This window comes from Toxorhynchites rutilus, chromosome 2 (genome assembly GCF_029784135.1).
Source record: "Toxorhynchites rutilus septentrionalis strain SRP chromosome 2, ASM2978413v1, whole genome shotgun sequence".
Lineage (NCBI taxonomy): Eukaryota > Metazoa > Arthropoda > Insecta > Diptera > Culicidae > Toxorhynchites > Toxorhynchites rutilus.
This window is the reverse complement of record NC_073745.1, coordinates 82292071-82307508: the sequence shown is the minus strand read 5'-3', so window position 1 is coordinate 82307508 and position 15438 is coordinate 82292071.

The following is a 15438-nucleotide window of genomic DNA, read 5'->3' as shown; positions in this document are numbered from 1 at the left end:
TTTCCTCCAGATCTCTTTGGTGGCGGCCAAAAAGTCATAGGAACGTTATTGGGAAACACTTGGGGAAAGAGTCACTGTTCGAGCGATTCTTCAACCATTTTCAGAGGCTAGTTATAAGACTGGTCCTTTGCCGGGCAAATCTCGCGCGAGTGGTCCTCTTAGAGGTGGCGCTTAAGCCACTCGCCTTTAAAGAATCCCCGGAACAGTGGCGAAACCGTAGCTGGGAGTTCTGCACGCTACATTTTGGCGCCCAACTCATGTTCGAACCTACGCGTTTCATTTGATGTTGGCATTATTAGTCTGTGTGAATTTATTAGTTTCAATTTTATGGCAATTTTCATTGTGAATTTGTTGTATGTTATACGTTAAATACTTAAATATACTATATATAGTTCTGTTTCGTCTTGCGAAATATTTTTGTTCGGATAAAGCAGATATTTGAGTAACAGATTTGGGGAAACAGTGAATAATTCTGGCAGATCATTGTGTTTATTGAGTTATTGTTTTCGGAATTATTTATTAAAATTAAGTAGATTTTTGCATGTTATACTTATTAAAATACAAATAATTAATAATTTATTTTTCTAGAATATTCATAGAGTGTTGGTTCATTGAGATTTCGTTTTCTAAATTGGAAATAAGTGCATTACCAAATGCATGTTATTTATTAGAATTATTCATATTTATTATATTTATATATTTTTTATACAATATACAATTTTACAATAATTATAGTAGTGGTGAATTATTTTTGTATTGTTGGTGTCCAGAGATTAATATTTTCTGTATCATTATAATAAAAATAAATTTGAAAATAATATAGAACATTTCAAAATGACTATGAAAATGCCGTATGCTTCGCATCTGTTGGATGATGAAGTGGATTACGAGCTTAGGTTGAGAAATTATAGTGAAGAAATAAATAAAACATTAGATGCAAAACAACGTTTACTAAGAAGATTATTCCACAAAGATTCTAAAGAGAACCGCGAGTACCGTTCACCTTTCTCAATTGAGCAAGAATTTGACCTCATTGATTCTAGAGTGAACCAAATTAGATCAGCCGCTATAAAAGGACCAGATTCTAAACTAATTTCACGTTTAAAACATTATCGTTTACGAACTGAGCGCAGCAATGCGCCCGATGATGCTTCATTGAAAATGAAACGAATGCTTCTAGAAAACATCGATGAAATAATGAACGCTTTAGGTACTAAAACCACAGTTAGTAACAATGATGAACTGGAGGATGTAAGCTCGTCAGAAAAGGATTCGCCTAGAAATAAAAATGGTACACCAAACGAAGAAGTGATACCTGCATTGGATGTATCATGTGACCAACAATCAGCTAATAGGCTAGGTGCAACGAAAAAAACAACGCGGTTGTCAGAGGAGAGCCCATCAAGAGTATTTGAGTTTCCCCCTCCGAACGTTTTTGCTCAACATAATGTCAGAGACATCGAGCCAACGAAAGAGGAATTGAAAATAAAAGTTGTCAACTTGGAAGCACAAGTTAACGAACTCAGAGACATGGTTTCAAAACTCTCTAATGTTAAACAATCACAAACTTCAATAATCCAAGCAAGGGGATTACAATTACCAACAGAACCTTCTAGATGCTTCCAACCTAGCGAACCTGTGAGGAACGGAAATCGGGAACCGGCTTCTCGATCAATTAATGAGACGAAGAATCATTCCAGACACCCTCCCACATATGGAGCAGGACCTTCGAATGATCAACGAGACACCCAAAATAACCAACCACTAAGGCAACTCCGTCTAGAGGAACCTCATGGGGAAAGCAGTGACATTGAAGATACTACGGAACCGTTTGCAATCAGGAATCAACGAAACCCCTACAGAGAAAATCATTACGATCGAAGGATAGAGAAATGGAACCTCAGCTTCTCAGGCGACACGAGATCGACAAGCTTAGAAGACTTTGTATACAAGGTAAAAATTCTGGCTAGTATGAATGGAATATCCAAAGATAATCTATTATGCCACATCCATCTGCTACTCCGAGGAGAGGCCTCTAATTGGTTTTTCACGTACTATGAACCGTTTTGGAACTGGAACGTATTCGAATCGCAAATTAGATTTCGATTTGGGAACCCTAACCAAGACCAGGGAAACCGACAACGAATTTATGATCGGAAACAACAAAAAGGGGAAACTTTCATCGCATTCGTGACTGAAATTGAGCGACTGAATAAATTACTGACCATACCACTGTCCAACCGAAGAAAGTTCGAGATCATTTGGGAGAATATGCGTCAACACTATCGTGCCAAATTGGCCTGTTTCAGCATTAACAGCCTAAATGAATTACCGCATAGACGCAAATGACCCGACATTACATCCCATTGGACCGAGGTACTCAGTTCACAACATAGAAGCAAGTTCAAATGAAGACGAATCAGATCAAGAAGAAGTGAACATGATTAATAGGAGAACGCAACGGAATCAATTCAGAAGTCAAGAGGAACAATCGCATGGAGCACAACAGAACAATCGTCAAGTAACAGCCAGGGTCCCTAGTTGCTGGAATTGCCGTCATCAAGGACACTTCTGGAGAGAATGTTCCGAACCGAAGACTACATTCTGTTATGTTTGTGGTAACCCGGGAAAAATCTCTTCAACTTGCGATAAGCATCCCAGAAGAGTTGGCGAATCATCTCACAACACGGAAAACTGAAGATGGAGTGCGACAATGGGAAGTCTAGTACTCCAAATAGAAACATTCTTCCCAATCAGACGAAACCTTACGTAGACCCTTTCCTGATTTTATCAGAGATCCGTATACAAACTAGTCAGTGTCCTCAGGTAACCATAAAAATATTTGAAACACAAATAGAAGCGCTGCTTGATTCAGGCGCTAGCATTAGTGTGTTGAATTCTAAAGATATAATTGACCGGTACGGTTTTAAAATTCTCGATTGTCCAATACAAATCTGCACAGCCGATCGTACCCAATATTCATGTCTAGGTTACGTAAACCTCCCCATCACGTTTCAAAATGTCACAAAAGTGATTGCTGTCGTGATCGTTCCAGAGATTAAACGGAAACTCATTCTAGGGATTAATTTCTGGAATGCTTTCAACATCAAGCCAATGATGAAAGGAACCTACGGATTAGTAGAGGTAGCTCAGATCGACACAAAACGAGGAAATCGGTCACAACAAGATTGTATGCATTTTTATATACATCCCATCGATTCAATTCCGGTTTTGTTAAAAACTGCACCGGATGAATCACTGGACATCCCAGAATTAGACCTTCCAGAACCATCAGTAGTCACACCGGAAACAGTAGAAACAGAGCATGAATTAACGAACGGAGAAAGGCAGCGATTGGCTCAGGTGATACGAAAATTCCCTTGTACATCGGACAATATATTAGGTCGAACCACATTACTTCAGCACGAAATTATCTTGCAAGAAGACGCAAAACCGAAGCGACAGCCTGTATATCGTTGCTCGCCCTCAATCCAGATGGAAATGGATCGTGAAATAGAACGCTATAAAAAACTGGATGCAATTGAGGAATGTTCAAGCGAGTGGGCGAACCCTTTGGTTCCCGTCCGTAAAGCGAACGGCAAACTGAGAGTTTGTTTAGATTCGCGCCGAATAAACGCTCTAACGAAAAAGGATTCATATCCTATGAAGGATATGAAGGGTATTTTTCACCGCTTGGAAACAGCTAAATTTTTCTCGGTGATCGATCTCAAGGACGCTTATTTCCAAATCCCTCTAAAGGAAGAAAGTCGAGATTTTACGGCATTCAGAACATCGAAAGGATTATTTCGATTTAAAGTCTGTCCGTTTGGTCTCACGAACGCGCCGTTCACCATGTGTCGCTTGATGGACAAGGTTATTGGTTTTGACCTAGAACCTCAAGTGTTCGTCTATTTGGACGACATTGTGGTGGCCACCAAAACACTTTCGGATCATTTTCGTCTGCTAGGTGTTGTAGCAGATCGTTTGAAAAAAGCGAACCTAACAATATCTCTTGATAAATCCCGCTTTTGCCGAAAGCAGGTAAATTACCTTGGATATTTATTAACGGAAGAAGGAATAGCCATTGACAATTCACGAATTGAACCAATCCTTAACTATGCAAGGCCAAAAAGTATTAAGGATATTCGTCGACTTTTGGGCCTAGCAGGCTTCTATCAACGATTCATTAAAAATTATAGCAGAATAGTCGCCCCCATTTCCGATTTGCTGAAGAAAGGGAAAAGCAAATTTGAGTGGACAGAAGCAGCGGAAGAGGCTTTCCAAGAACTGAAAGCGGCTCTGATATCCGCCCCTATCTTGGTCAACCCAAACTTTAATTTACCATTCCTAATCGAATCGGACGCATCTGATAATGCAGTGGGCGCAGCGTTAATACAAATAGTAAATAATGAACCAAAAATAATAGCGTATTTTAGTAAAAAGCTTAGCAGTACGCAGAAAAGGTACGCTAGCGTCGAAAAAGAATGCCTCGGAGTACTTCTGGCGATTCAACACTTCCGTCATTTCGTGGAGGGAACCAAATTTAAAGTAGTCACAGATGCAAAAAGTTTGTTGTGGTTGTTTACCATCGGAGTAGAGTCAGGCAATTCCAAACTTCTTAGGTGGGCATTAAAAATCCAATCTTACGATATCGAGCTCGAATATCGTAAGGGCAAGCAAAACATAACAGCAGATTGTTTATCGCGTTCAGTGGAAGCGATCACAGCAACGCTGGTCGATCCTGAATATCAGGATTTAATAAAAGCGATTACCGTTAATCCTCAAAGTCACCCAGATTTTCGAGTAGTTGGTGAACGAGTTTACAAACTTGTAAAAAACCAACAGAAAGTGGAAGATCCCCGTTTTGCTTGGAAGCTGTTACCGCCAAAGGCCGAAAGAAAATCAATAGTTGAAAATATCCATAATAAAGCCCATCTCGGTTTCGAGAAAACATTGGCCACTGTGAGAGAAAAGCATTACTGGCCTCTGATGAATGCCGAAATAAAACAGTATTGCAAAAATTGTGCAACGTGCCAAACGAGTAAGGCCACCAACGTGAATACGACTGCTCCACTGACTACCCAAAAAAAGATAGCTGATTATCCTTGGCAATTTATAACAATGGACTATGTCGGTCCACTGCCTGCTTCGGGTAAATTCAGAAATACGTGCGTACTTGTGATTACAGACGTATTCAGCAAGTTCGTCATCGTTCAACCGTTCCGTCAAGCCACTGCAGAGTCCTTGGTACCGTTCGTGGACAATATGGTGTTCCAAATGTTCGGAGTACCTGAAGTAGTACTCACAGACAACGGGACCCAATTCGTCTCTAAACCATTCCAGGAGCTACTGGCGAAATACCACATCACCCATTGGAAAACGCCAAGCTATCATCCACAAATTAACGATTCAGAAAGAGCGAACCGTGTAATTGTGACCGCAATCCGAGCGACCATTAAGAAGGATCACAAGGAGTGGTCAAATAACATACAATCTATTGCCAACGCTATCAGAAACTCAGTACACGAAGCCACGCGTTACACACCATTCTTCACGGTTTTTGGAAGAAATATGGTTACAGATGGGCGGGAATATAGCCGGTTGCGGGATACAAATGCCCCGTATGAAAGCATCACCAATTCGGAGCGAGAAAAGCTTTACTCAGAAGTTAGGGAAAATTTAAAAGCAGCATTTCAAAAACACTCTAAGCACTACAATCTGAGGTCAAATGCAAATTGCCCAAAATACAGCGTGGGTGAGAAGGTTCTAAAGAAAAATACCGAACATTCTGATAAAGGTAAAGGTTATTGCGCAAAGTTAGCAGCAAAATACATTCCAGCCACGGTTAAAAGAATCGCGGGGGAAAACTGTTACGAATTGATGGATGATAAAGGGAAAAAGCTGGGAGTATTCAACTGTAGTTTCCTCAAGAAATTCAATAGTAAAGCGTGAGAAATTCTAAAGCTATGTCACCTTACTAAAGGTAAACAATATCAAAAATTAAATAAAATACCAACAGGGAAATGAAACATATTGTTTCATGGAAAATACATGAAACTAGCTTTTTAAAGCTATGTCACCTTACTAAAGGTAAACAATAAAACAAATCTAGTGAAAACACCAATAGGGAAATCAACCAAATCGTTTCATGGTAAACACATGAAACCAGTCATTGAAATGTTCAAGCTATGGTACCTCTTTGAAGGGAACAAAGCATTAATAAAATGCGAGAAACCAATGCTATTGCATAAATTCCTCCTCGTATAGCGAGTTGAGTGAAACGATTGAGCTATGTAAAGCTTTTTAGCGGACAATGCAGCATAAAGCTTGCGTAAAAACAGCCAACATATCCATTTGACTCCTCAGTACACTGAGTTGAGCCGTCCCACAAAAACAATATTTACTGGTGACGTTATGCGAGACTGTTTGGTTAAAAGAAAAATAAAGGTCTAATGACCATCGAAAATTTTTGGATTAATCTGAAAGGACAGACAGTCCCAATACAAAAATTAAAAACCCTACCTATCAGATGATTCGAATGTTAGAATTAGTTTTCCTATCATAACCTATGTTAGTACTTACAATTAGTGTTAATTTTTTGAAAAGGATACAGCTTCAATGTCCTGGCAATGTCAGTCTTCTTTAATGGCGAATGCCTTCGCTTAACCAGCGAATCCCAATAGGTTCAAAGGTTGTGCATACCAGGCGCACATTTCGTTATTGCATGTTCTCTTTTTATTCCATATTTACATTGTCCGTATACATCCTGCAAAATACATAAAGAATCAATTCAGAGAACAAATTATGTAAATAAATACTCTCCCCGTAGAATCCGTTCTTCTAGGATTCTTCCTTCTATTTTTTCCAGTCGAAATTTAGCATCCAATGCTAGTTTGGTACGCCTTCTGTGCTTTTCCTTCCGTCGTATCCGTATGAATTCGTCATCTGTTTGTTTATTTTTGTTTTGACATTTCAACCCACTGCAAATTGTTAGGGCGTGCATAAGTCGGTGAAATATTTCGTATAACAGTTATACGGAAATATTTCAATACATCGAAATTCATTTTATCAAGTAGAGATTTGATGTAGAATTTCGTTCGTTTAAGGTAGTTTTGCGTTTTGTGGCAGAAGTGGATATGTTTCTGATGTTGATATTCAGAGTAAGCCATTTCTTCACAAAACAGTTTGTGCGGTGAGTTTAGCAAAGAATATTGTTCTCAACGTAAGGATTGAGGTTTTCTGAGGCTGAATAAACCTGATTTGTTCTGGAGATTTGATTAGTTTAGGTAACAACTCGCTTCAGTGAATTCAGAGACGAATTCACGTAGAAGTGTGTTTGTTAGTGAAAATGTAAGGTGTTGGACTTATGCCACCTGATACAAGCGGTAGGGAAAATCTGTCAGTGTTTTTCACGTTTCATAAATCTGTTTTTTTTGTGAGTATAATTCTTTTTGGTAGACTTCATGTTTATGTTCCATATATATCAGTTCCGTAATACTTCATATTCCCTCAATGGAAGAAACAAGCATTCGCTGGAGACCAGAGTCGAAAGACGTTGAAGGTCAGTGGTAGACACGTTCTGTGATGGAGCGTGAACTATAAACAGAGGAGGAGTCAATCTAGGTTGATGATGATAACATATGACCCCGAATAGCTGTACTTCTGTTGTCTGTTGTTTTTGGGAAAAATTCTAAATTTCGTATGCACTTACGAAAATTTAGTTGATTTCATTCAACTAAATTTTCGTAAACTAAGCATGGAGTGATGTAACAGGTGTACATTTGTGTATTGTAGTGTTTAACATTTCTTGTAAATATTCTGTTAAGTGTAATGTAATTATTTTCAATGTTGTACATACACTTACTTTCTAGTTAATTTATTTATATATTTATTCACCCACTTTTGGTAGATTTATTTATTTCATTTATTTATTTATTTATTTATTTATTTATTTGTTGGAGGAATTATTATGTTAATATAATTAAAATATTTAAATCACACTTGCCAAACTTCTGCTGAAACATAAGTACTCAGTACATATGAAACAGACTTTTTCCCGTCGATCATTGCACACGACGATGTTCATAACTTGCATGAAATCGTTGTGCTGTTGTACGCAACACAACATCTAAGAGCGAGGCAAAGCTCATGTTCCGCCACACCAATACAAGATCGAGTAGCTTAAGCGACGCTAGCTTGAGTGGTCACTCATGCGCGAGGAAAATAAAGAAGCCAGGTTTCGTGGAAGAATCGCGAGAATTAGCTGACTCAACCTTGAAACAAAGAGCGGACAATTATGACTTGTTTAGCTGTAGGACTGGGGGTCTGGGGAAATTCGCGGTTCAAAAAGAACCTTATTGGCTTCGGCAAATATTGTTCTCCTGGAGGAAAGGGTTAATTGTTTGAAGCAACCGTCATACTTTTTGCTCGTTCACTTTGACCCAATCTGTGGAAGAGGCAGGAGTGCGATTTTGAAATCGCGTCGCGGTGTGTTTTTGAAGGAAAATTAACGAAGAAATTCAAATTTACCAAGGTTTCGTTAAGTGTCTGTGCTTTGAAATAAAGCTCCAAAAGCCGTTCGACGGCGGTTTATTTACGGTTGATTTCCTGAGAACCAACACATCCTTCGAGGCTCGGCACACCGCAGAGGACAACGTGACGCACTGCTGACCCCACGATCTGGAGTCAAAGTTCCCGACAAAGCCATTTCCGTCGGAAGGGAGTGCTACGCTATAACAGCACTCCGGGCAGAGCCAGTTTGAATTCAAACCGTGAGTACCCTAACCCGTTATAACATGCGCATGTGGGTGGGTATTTCTTATTGAACGGTAAATGATGATGCAGTGACCACCGAGAAAAAGAAGACGTTTAGGAAGAATAAACAATACTGTTAAATTCATGGAGACGCACGAGGGACACATTAGGGTAGACATTAGGATTGGGAAAGTATTGTGTTAAATAGTTAGGAATAAATGTTTATATGAGATATATGTATTTGTGATAATTTTCTTTTGGAGAAACCGTTTTGCGTCTCGTATCGGGTATACTATAAATGTTGAATTTACATGTTTGGATTTACGTTGGAGTTTCACTTTTGCGCCTGAAGCGAGAGGTGATAAGTGGACAGCAAGGTAGTTGATTGTTTTCTTTTTCCCGGGTAGATCTGCGGATTTCCTCCAGATCTCTTTGGTGGCGGCCAAAAAGTCATAGGAACGTTATTGGGAAACACTTGGGGAAAGAGTCACTGTTCGAGCGATTCTTCAACCATTTTCAGAGGCTAGTTATAAGACTGGTCCTTTGCCGGGCAAATCTCGCGCGAGTGGTCCTCTTAGAGGTGGCGCTTAAGCCACTCGCCTTTAAAGAATCCCCGGAACAGTGGCGAAACCGTAGCTGGGAGTTCTGCACGCTACAAATGGATCGGAAAGATGTTAGCATCAATTGATAGAAAATATTTCTACACGTCCATCACAATTAATAAAATATTATTTTTCATGAGATGAACAATTGAATAACTGTAAAATGTTGTGACTGTTCATGGAGGTGAACGTGTGAGACACACGAAATTAGCGCGTTTTAGTTCGCGAATTTTGATGAATCACCGTCGGGAAAAAGCTAAGCGCGGGGTTGCGTGAATTTTCACCGCTTCACGCCTCACTTGCACCGCCACAACTGGGTACACAGTCCTTAACCGGAGATACCAGCACCCGCCACCAGATGGCATTGGCATGGGCGACAAATATTAAGATAGGTCCGAAAATGGGAATTCGGACCTGTACCTGGGATCATGAGGGTAATGACCGGGTCGAGAGGTTGACGACCAAGCTTGAAAAGGTATAAAGGGGACTTAAAGAAAACCTTTAGACGGAACGGTCGAGTTTTTAAGAGAAAAAAGGGATATTTCGCGCGTGAAAAAAGGCGATTGTTCGCGCGAATAAGATCAGTGAAAAGATTGGTGAAAAGGAGATCAATCCGGGGTTTAAGAGGATTGAGATAAAAGGTGCGATCGTGCGTTATCCGCGAGTGTTCGCGGAATTTCCCGGGAGTTCGCGATTTCCCGAAAGACGACGAATGAAGATTGGAGAACTGTCGTCGCAGCCCAGCTTCCAGGTGAGTGTAGGTTAAGGAAGTGGGTGGTAAGGCAACGTAGTCAAACGCGAGGTTTTTCCCCAAGCAAATAATAAAGCGTATGCCGACCCTGAGGCATTTTTAAAGGGAGTTTCGTGCGCGCCACCGAGCACCGAAACCCGCAGTTACACTTTGGCGCTCAACAAAAATTAGTTTTAAAACTATTTGTGCAAGGGAAAAACTCGAGATTCGTTATTGGTTCATACAGAAGTCTCTGGGAAAATTCCCATTATTTCGAGAGCTAGTATTGAGCTACATCATAACAGAACGTTTAGTGGAGACGGGAAGAGTACAATTTTCGGTTTAAAAAGATCTTGTATGAACGCGAAAGATTGAAGTGGCTACCAACAATAGAGTGAAACAAATTAAAACTAAAAATTTTACATTAAAAGTGAAGTTACTGTAAACGCAAAACGTTCTGCAAGAAGCGAATGCGAATTCTCCCAAAGAATAAAGAAAATTGAAACCAGAAACACCTGTATACCTGTATTACAATAGCAAAAATCCTTACTTACACTAGTCAAAATAATATAAATTCAATACCCTATTTTTTTTAAATTTATAACAATTTTTAATCTATTTGTAACAGTATTTCATTGATTGTGTTTTTAAATTGTATAATTGTGTATGAAATAAAGGTGTTTTCTTTTTAAATTCTGTATTATTCATTGTCCTGGTGTCCTTTTGTGCAAGCAGTCCTCAAAAATGGCGATGTCTCATTTTGTGTCGCAATATCGAGCTATGAATGCCGCTCACTTAACAATAGATGAGTTGGAATATGAACTGAAGATACGCAAGATTCCAGTAAATGGGTCGCATAGTCAACTGGAAAGAACACTGCGAACACACCTGAAAGAAGAAAAAAATCAGAAAGAGGTTTTTTTAGATTTTATTGCGGATTCAGTGATAGGTGAATTAGAGAGCTGTGGAGATAAAATTTACAGTATTAAAACGCGTTAACGGGGGTCTTCGTAGCCACTTAGTTACGCGTTCGCTTACCAAGCGATCGATCGTGAGTTCAAACTCAGGGCCCTCAATTGACCATCTTTGTGTCGTTATAGAATAACTACGTCCACGCAACCATCATCAGCGATGGAAAACGCGTTGGAAATTAGGAAAGGGAAAAGAGCGCCAGAGCAGAGCTACAAAACTAGGTTGATTCATATTCTTCTACGAATGGAAAGACTAAAAAGTCAGGCTTGTGGAGAGGAGGATTTGAACTCTCTAGCTGTGATAGCTGGGGAATGTTTGAGTATGTTGAATGGTTATTTCTCAATTTCTTCTCATCTAGCAGAGGTTAGAGAGGCCGAATTGAAGATGATCAATGAAAGTTTGAGACAGCAAATCGAAGAAAATAGTTCGAACGATGGACCGGATAATGAAAATACGGATGGAAATAATAATGCTAATCCAAATGAAGAGGTAGAGAGTGATACGAGTGAGGTTGAAATGAACATTGATGAAGAGTTAGATAGGGAAGTAGAAACGGTTGAACGGCAAAAAGCTCAGGACGATAATAGAGAGAAATTAGAAGCAGAAAACAAACAGCTCATGGATGTTGTTAGCCAATTGTTACAGCGTATACAACTATTAGAGCCGAAACAAAATAAAAATCAAGAAGAATATAATCATAAAAATAGTACACACGTCGAGGAACCGGTTAAAGAAAAAACACAGAAAAACGAGTAAACAATAAACCATCTGATTTTATAGCATGGTTGAAACAGAGAAATAGTTCTTGGTAAAGTTCGAATAATAATGAAAACTATTCCAATCCAGAATCAAGGATTGCAAATGAAAACAATCCACGCGAAAATATTAGAATAAATACCCATAGTCACCGTTTACCGGTGCATAAGTGGGCAATTCGATATGATGGGATGGACAATGGAAGAAAGCTGAATGAATTTTTAAAAGAAGTTGAGTTTAACGTACGTTCAGAAGGATTCACGAAGACGGAATTGTTTTTATCAGCACATCATTTGTTCACTCAAAAAGCTAGGTCTTGGTTCATGGAGGTAAATGGGAATAATGAGTTGGGATCGTGGAAGAATTTGGTTCAGGAACTAAAGAACGAGTTCTTACCGATTGACATTGATCACGTCTATGAACGACAGGCTAACAATCGGAAGCAAGGTGCTAAAGAAAAGTTCCAGGACTTTTACTTGGACACGGTCCGGATTTTTCGTAGCATGTCCAATCCATGGGATGAAAGACGGAAATTCGACGTCCTTTTCCGAAATACCCGGGACGAGTGCAGGATAGTCATGCTTGCCGCGAATATTACCACAATACCTAAAATGAATGAATTTGGCAAGAAATTTGATGCAATTAATTGGCAGTATTATCAAAGACGAGAAAATAGATTTGTACATAAAACAGAAGAAATCGAGGAAATGAGGGAGGAAAAGAATTCAAATTATCAAGAAAAAAGATTTCAAAAAAGAAAACGGTCTAATAAAGAACAAATTGAGGAAAATGATAGTAAACAACAGTATTTTGAGTAGCGTTTCCAGAAAGAGCCTTGGAAACCACAATCGAACTTTAAAGTTCAAGAGAATTAATTCGGTACAAAAACTATTACAATTCTAGTACGCATCCGAACAATCCTTATAGGACTAAGAGTCCAGTTCCAGGACCAAGTGGAACAAGTGTGTACCTTCCTGTCCGTTACTCGTGAGTGTCTAGCTCAAACCGCACGACGTTCTCACCACAGGGTCGTTCCCCCAGCACTCACCGGCAGCATCAAGCTGTCAATCGGGAGTTCGGGTTTAATTTCTTAAAAGTGCAACACACACGCAACAAGGGACCGAGCCCTCAGCCGTTTTCCAACTTCCTCAAAGGCTGACGATGGCACACGCTTTCTACCAAACTAGAGCGGGCAAGGCCTGACAACTCCTTTTGAGTTCGGAAAACGACAAACCAATTACAAAGAGAAATATGTGTACAAAAGAACAATCATGTAGGCTAAACGTTTTACTATTTACTATACGTGTATTACACTTGTAGTGATGTTCAGTTATAATTCGAATTGTATGTAGTTTTTGTAAATCTAACTAATTACTATACATCTACTTTTCTGTGTATTTGAGTCGACTATTGTGTTTGTGACGTCACAATTCAAACTTTGTATACTTGCGCATTTGGAAAATTTTGAGCAATGTGGTGCGGCCCGTGATCTGATGTTTTCCGTTCTTATTCCGTATCCTTCGTGTGAATTTGTCTCACGATGTGGTCGTCTGTGACACGTCTGTCAAAGACCACAGTCAACCTCGATCGTAGATTGGGGCTAGGGCGTTCGTTCCAGCTTGGAACAGCTCACCAGAGTGCGTTGGTGGCTCGCGACACTTTCTGCCTAGAAAGTGTCTGTCGATGTACAGCCTATTTGAGAGAATACATAAAAAAGGCCCACTGTGCGGACCTACACAGTTGAGGTTAGAATAAACTCAAATCACGACCATCACCATGCTTTCATCACTTGCTCATTACAACATATTTTTACCTTTTTTGTAGTTTTTTTTCTGTTTCAGGTTCTTTATCGTCGTTACAGGTAAGTTTTCTTAATTTTGTCTTCTTTTTCAGGTTCGACTTCCTATCATAAATTGTTCAACTATTATATGCATTTTTTTTCAGGAACTATTTACACAAACCTTTTCTCTAATTTCACATTTTACTCACATCTATCGAAACACAAACAAATGTTATCCTTTTCTATACCTACAATGAAAAATTCTTTAACATACTTATTTCACAAAAGCTAAATTAAATACAATTTACTACACACGACGCGCACTTCTAAACCCGCGCGTAGTTCTAGGCAGAAAGAATGGCCATCGCCTTTAGCCGAGTCCCTATGCCTATTGTTGGAGTGGAGTGGAAAAAACCCAACTCCGACAATGGGTTTGTACCTCCACTGTCCGACTGGGAACCCTGCCCACCGACGCAGCCGTTTGCCATCGAGGAGCAGGGGGGTTCACGAATTACATATTCAGCCCAATTCTGTATTCCGACGGATTTCCATTTCGTTCGAAATCGTTGTTTCGTTCGAGCTATAATTTCGCTTCACCTATTCCGAACGTTTTGCCCCTTTAATGTTCTAAGAGAAACAGATCGAACGAAATGTAAATACAACTCGAACGAAATACAGAATGGAATTTAATCAAGTCGTTCGAAATATTTCGAATCGATCGAAATACAGAATAGGGGTGATTATCTTTAACTTTTCTTTCTTTTTTTCAGGAAGCGGGTTTCAAGTCAGCAGATGAGAATATTCCAATGGACTTTCCTGTTTCATCTGCCAATTCGTAGGAACTTGTGCCAACTCGGGTGAGAATTATGCCGGGAAGATAACAAGGTCCCAGTTTTGCGTTATATTTATCAATTGCTGAAGACTGACGGAAGTTTCTTTTTAATACTTTTTGACCCGAATAATATACCGGCGCATACGTTCTAGATCGTAGGTTGTAATATTTTGTGTTTTTATCGTGTTGCTTTTTCAGGTTCTTGTAGACTTGTAGAGATCGCGAATAAAGGAATCAATTTCGAGTTGGTTTTGAAGTCGTTGTTCCTCAGAAAGCGTTTCACGATTTCATGACCGAAGAGAATGCGATATGGTGTGAAACTTGTTGTGGAATGTGGAGTGTTGTTGAGAGTGTATTCTATCTCCGATATACGTGTATCCCAAAGGGTTTGATCTGAGCGAACATAAGTTCGAATGCCTGTATTTATTGTTCTGTTCAGCCTCTCCACCGGATTGGATTGGCTGTGGTGGCGGGAGTTGGCCCAATGGGTAATTTGATATTTCTCGAGTAACTTTTTAAATTCTTTCGACAGGAATGTGGACGCATTGTCCGTAATAATGCATTCCAGCGTGGAGTAACGTCGAAACCAATTTTCTTCGACAAGTTTACAAACAAGTGAAGTAGCAGTTTTTCGAACTGGAAACAACAAACAGTATTTGGAAAGTAAATCCATAATCACTAGCAAATGGCAGTTGCCTTGCTTAGATCGTGGCAAAGATTGTATGAAATCTAGAGCGAGGATCTGAAATGGTTTTGAAGTGATTCTTTGCAGTCCCATTTGAGGTAATTGAGAACTATTGCTGGGTTTACTTTGCTGGCAAATGGTACATTTCTGAACGTAATTTCTAACATCCTTTGCCATTTGCGGCCAATAATACCTTTTCCTGATCAAGGCTATGGTTTTCTCATATCCCTGATGAAGGGCATCATCATGTTCCTGCACCAAGATGCTTTCTTTGAGTTCCAACGTACGGCCTTGGGTTTGCCCTTGAGAAGATCTGTAAGAAGCTGT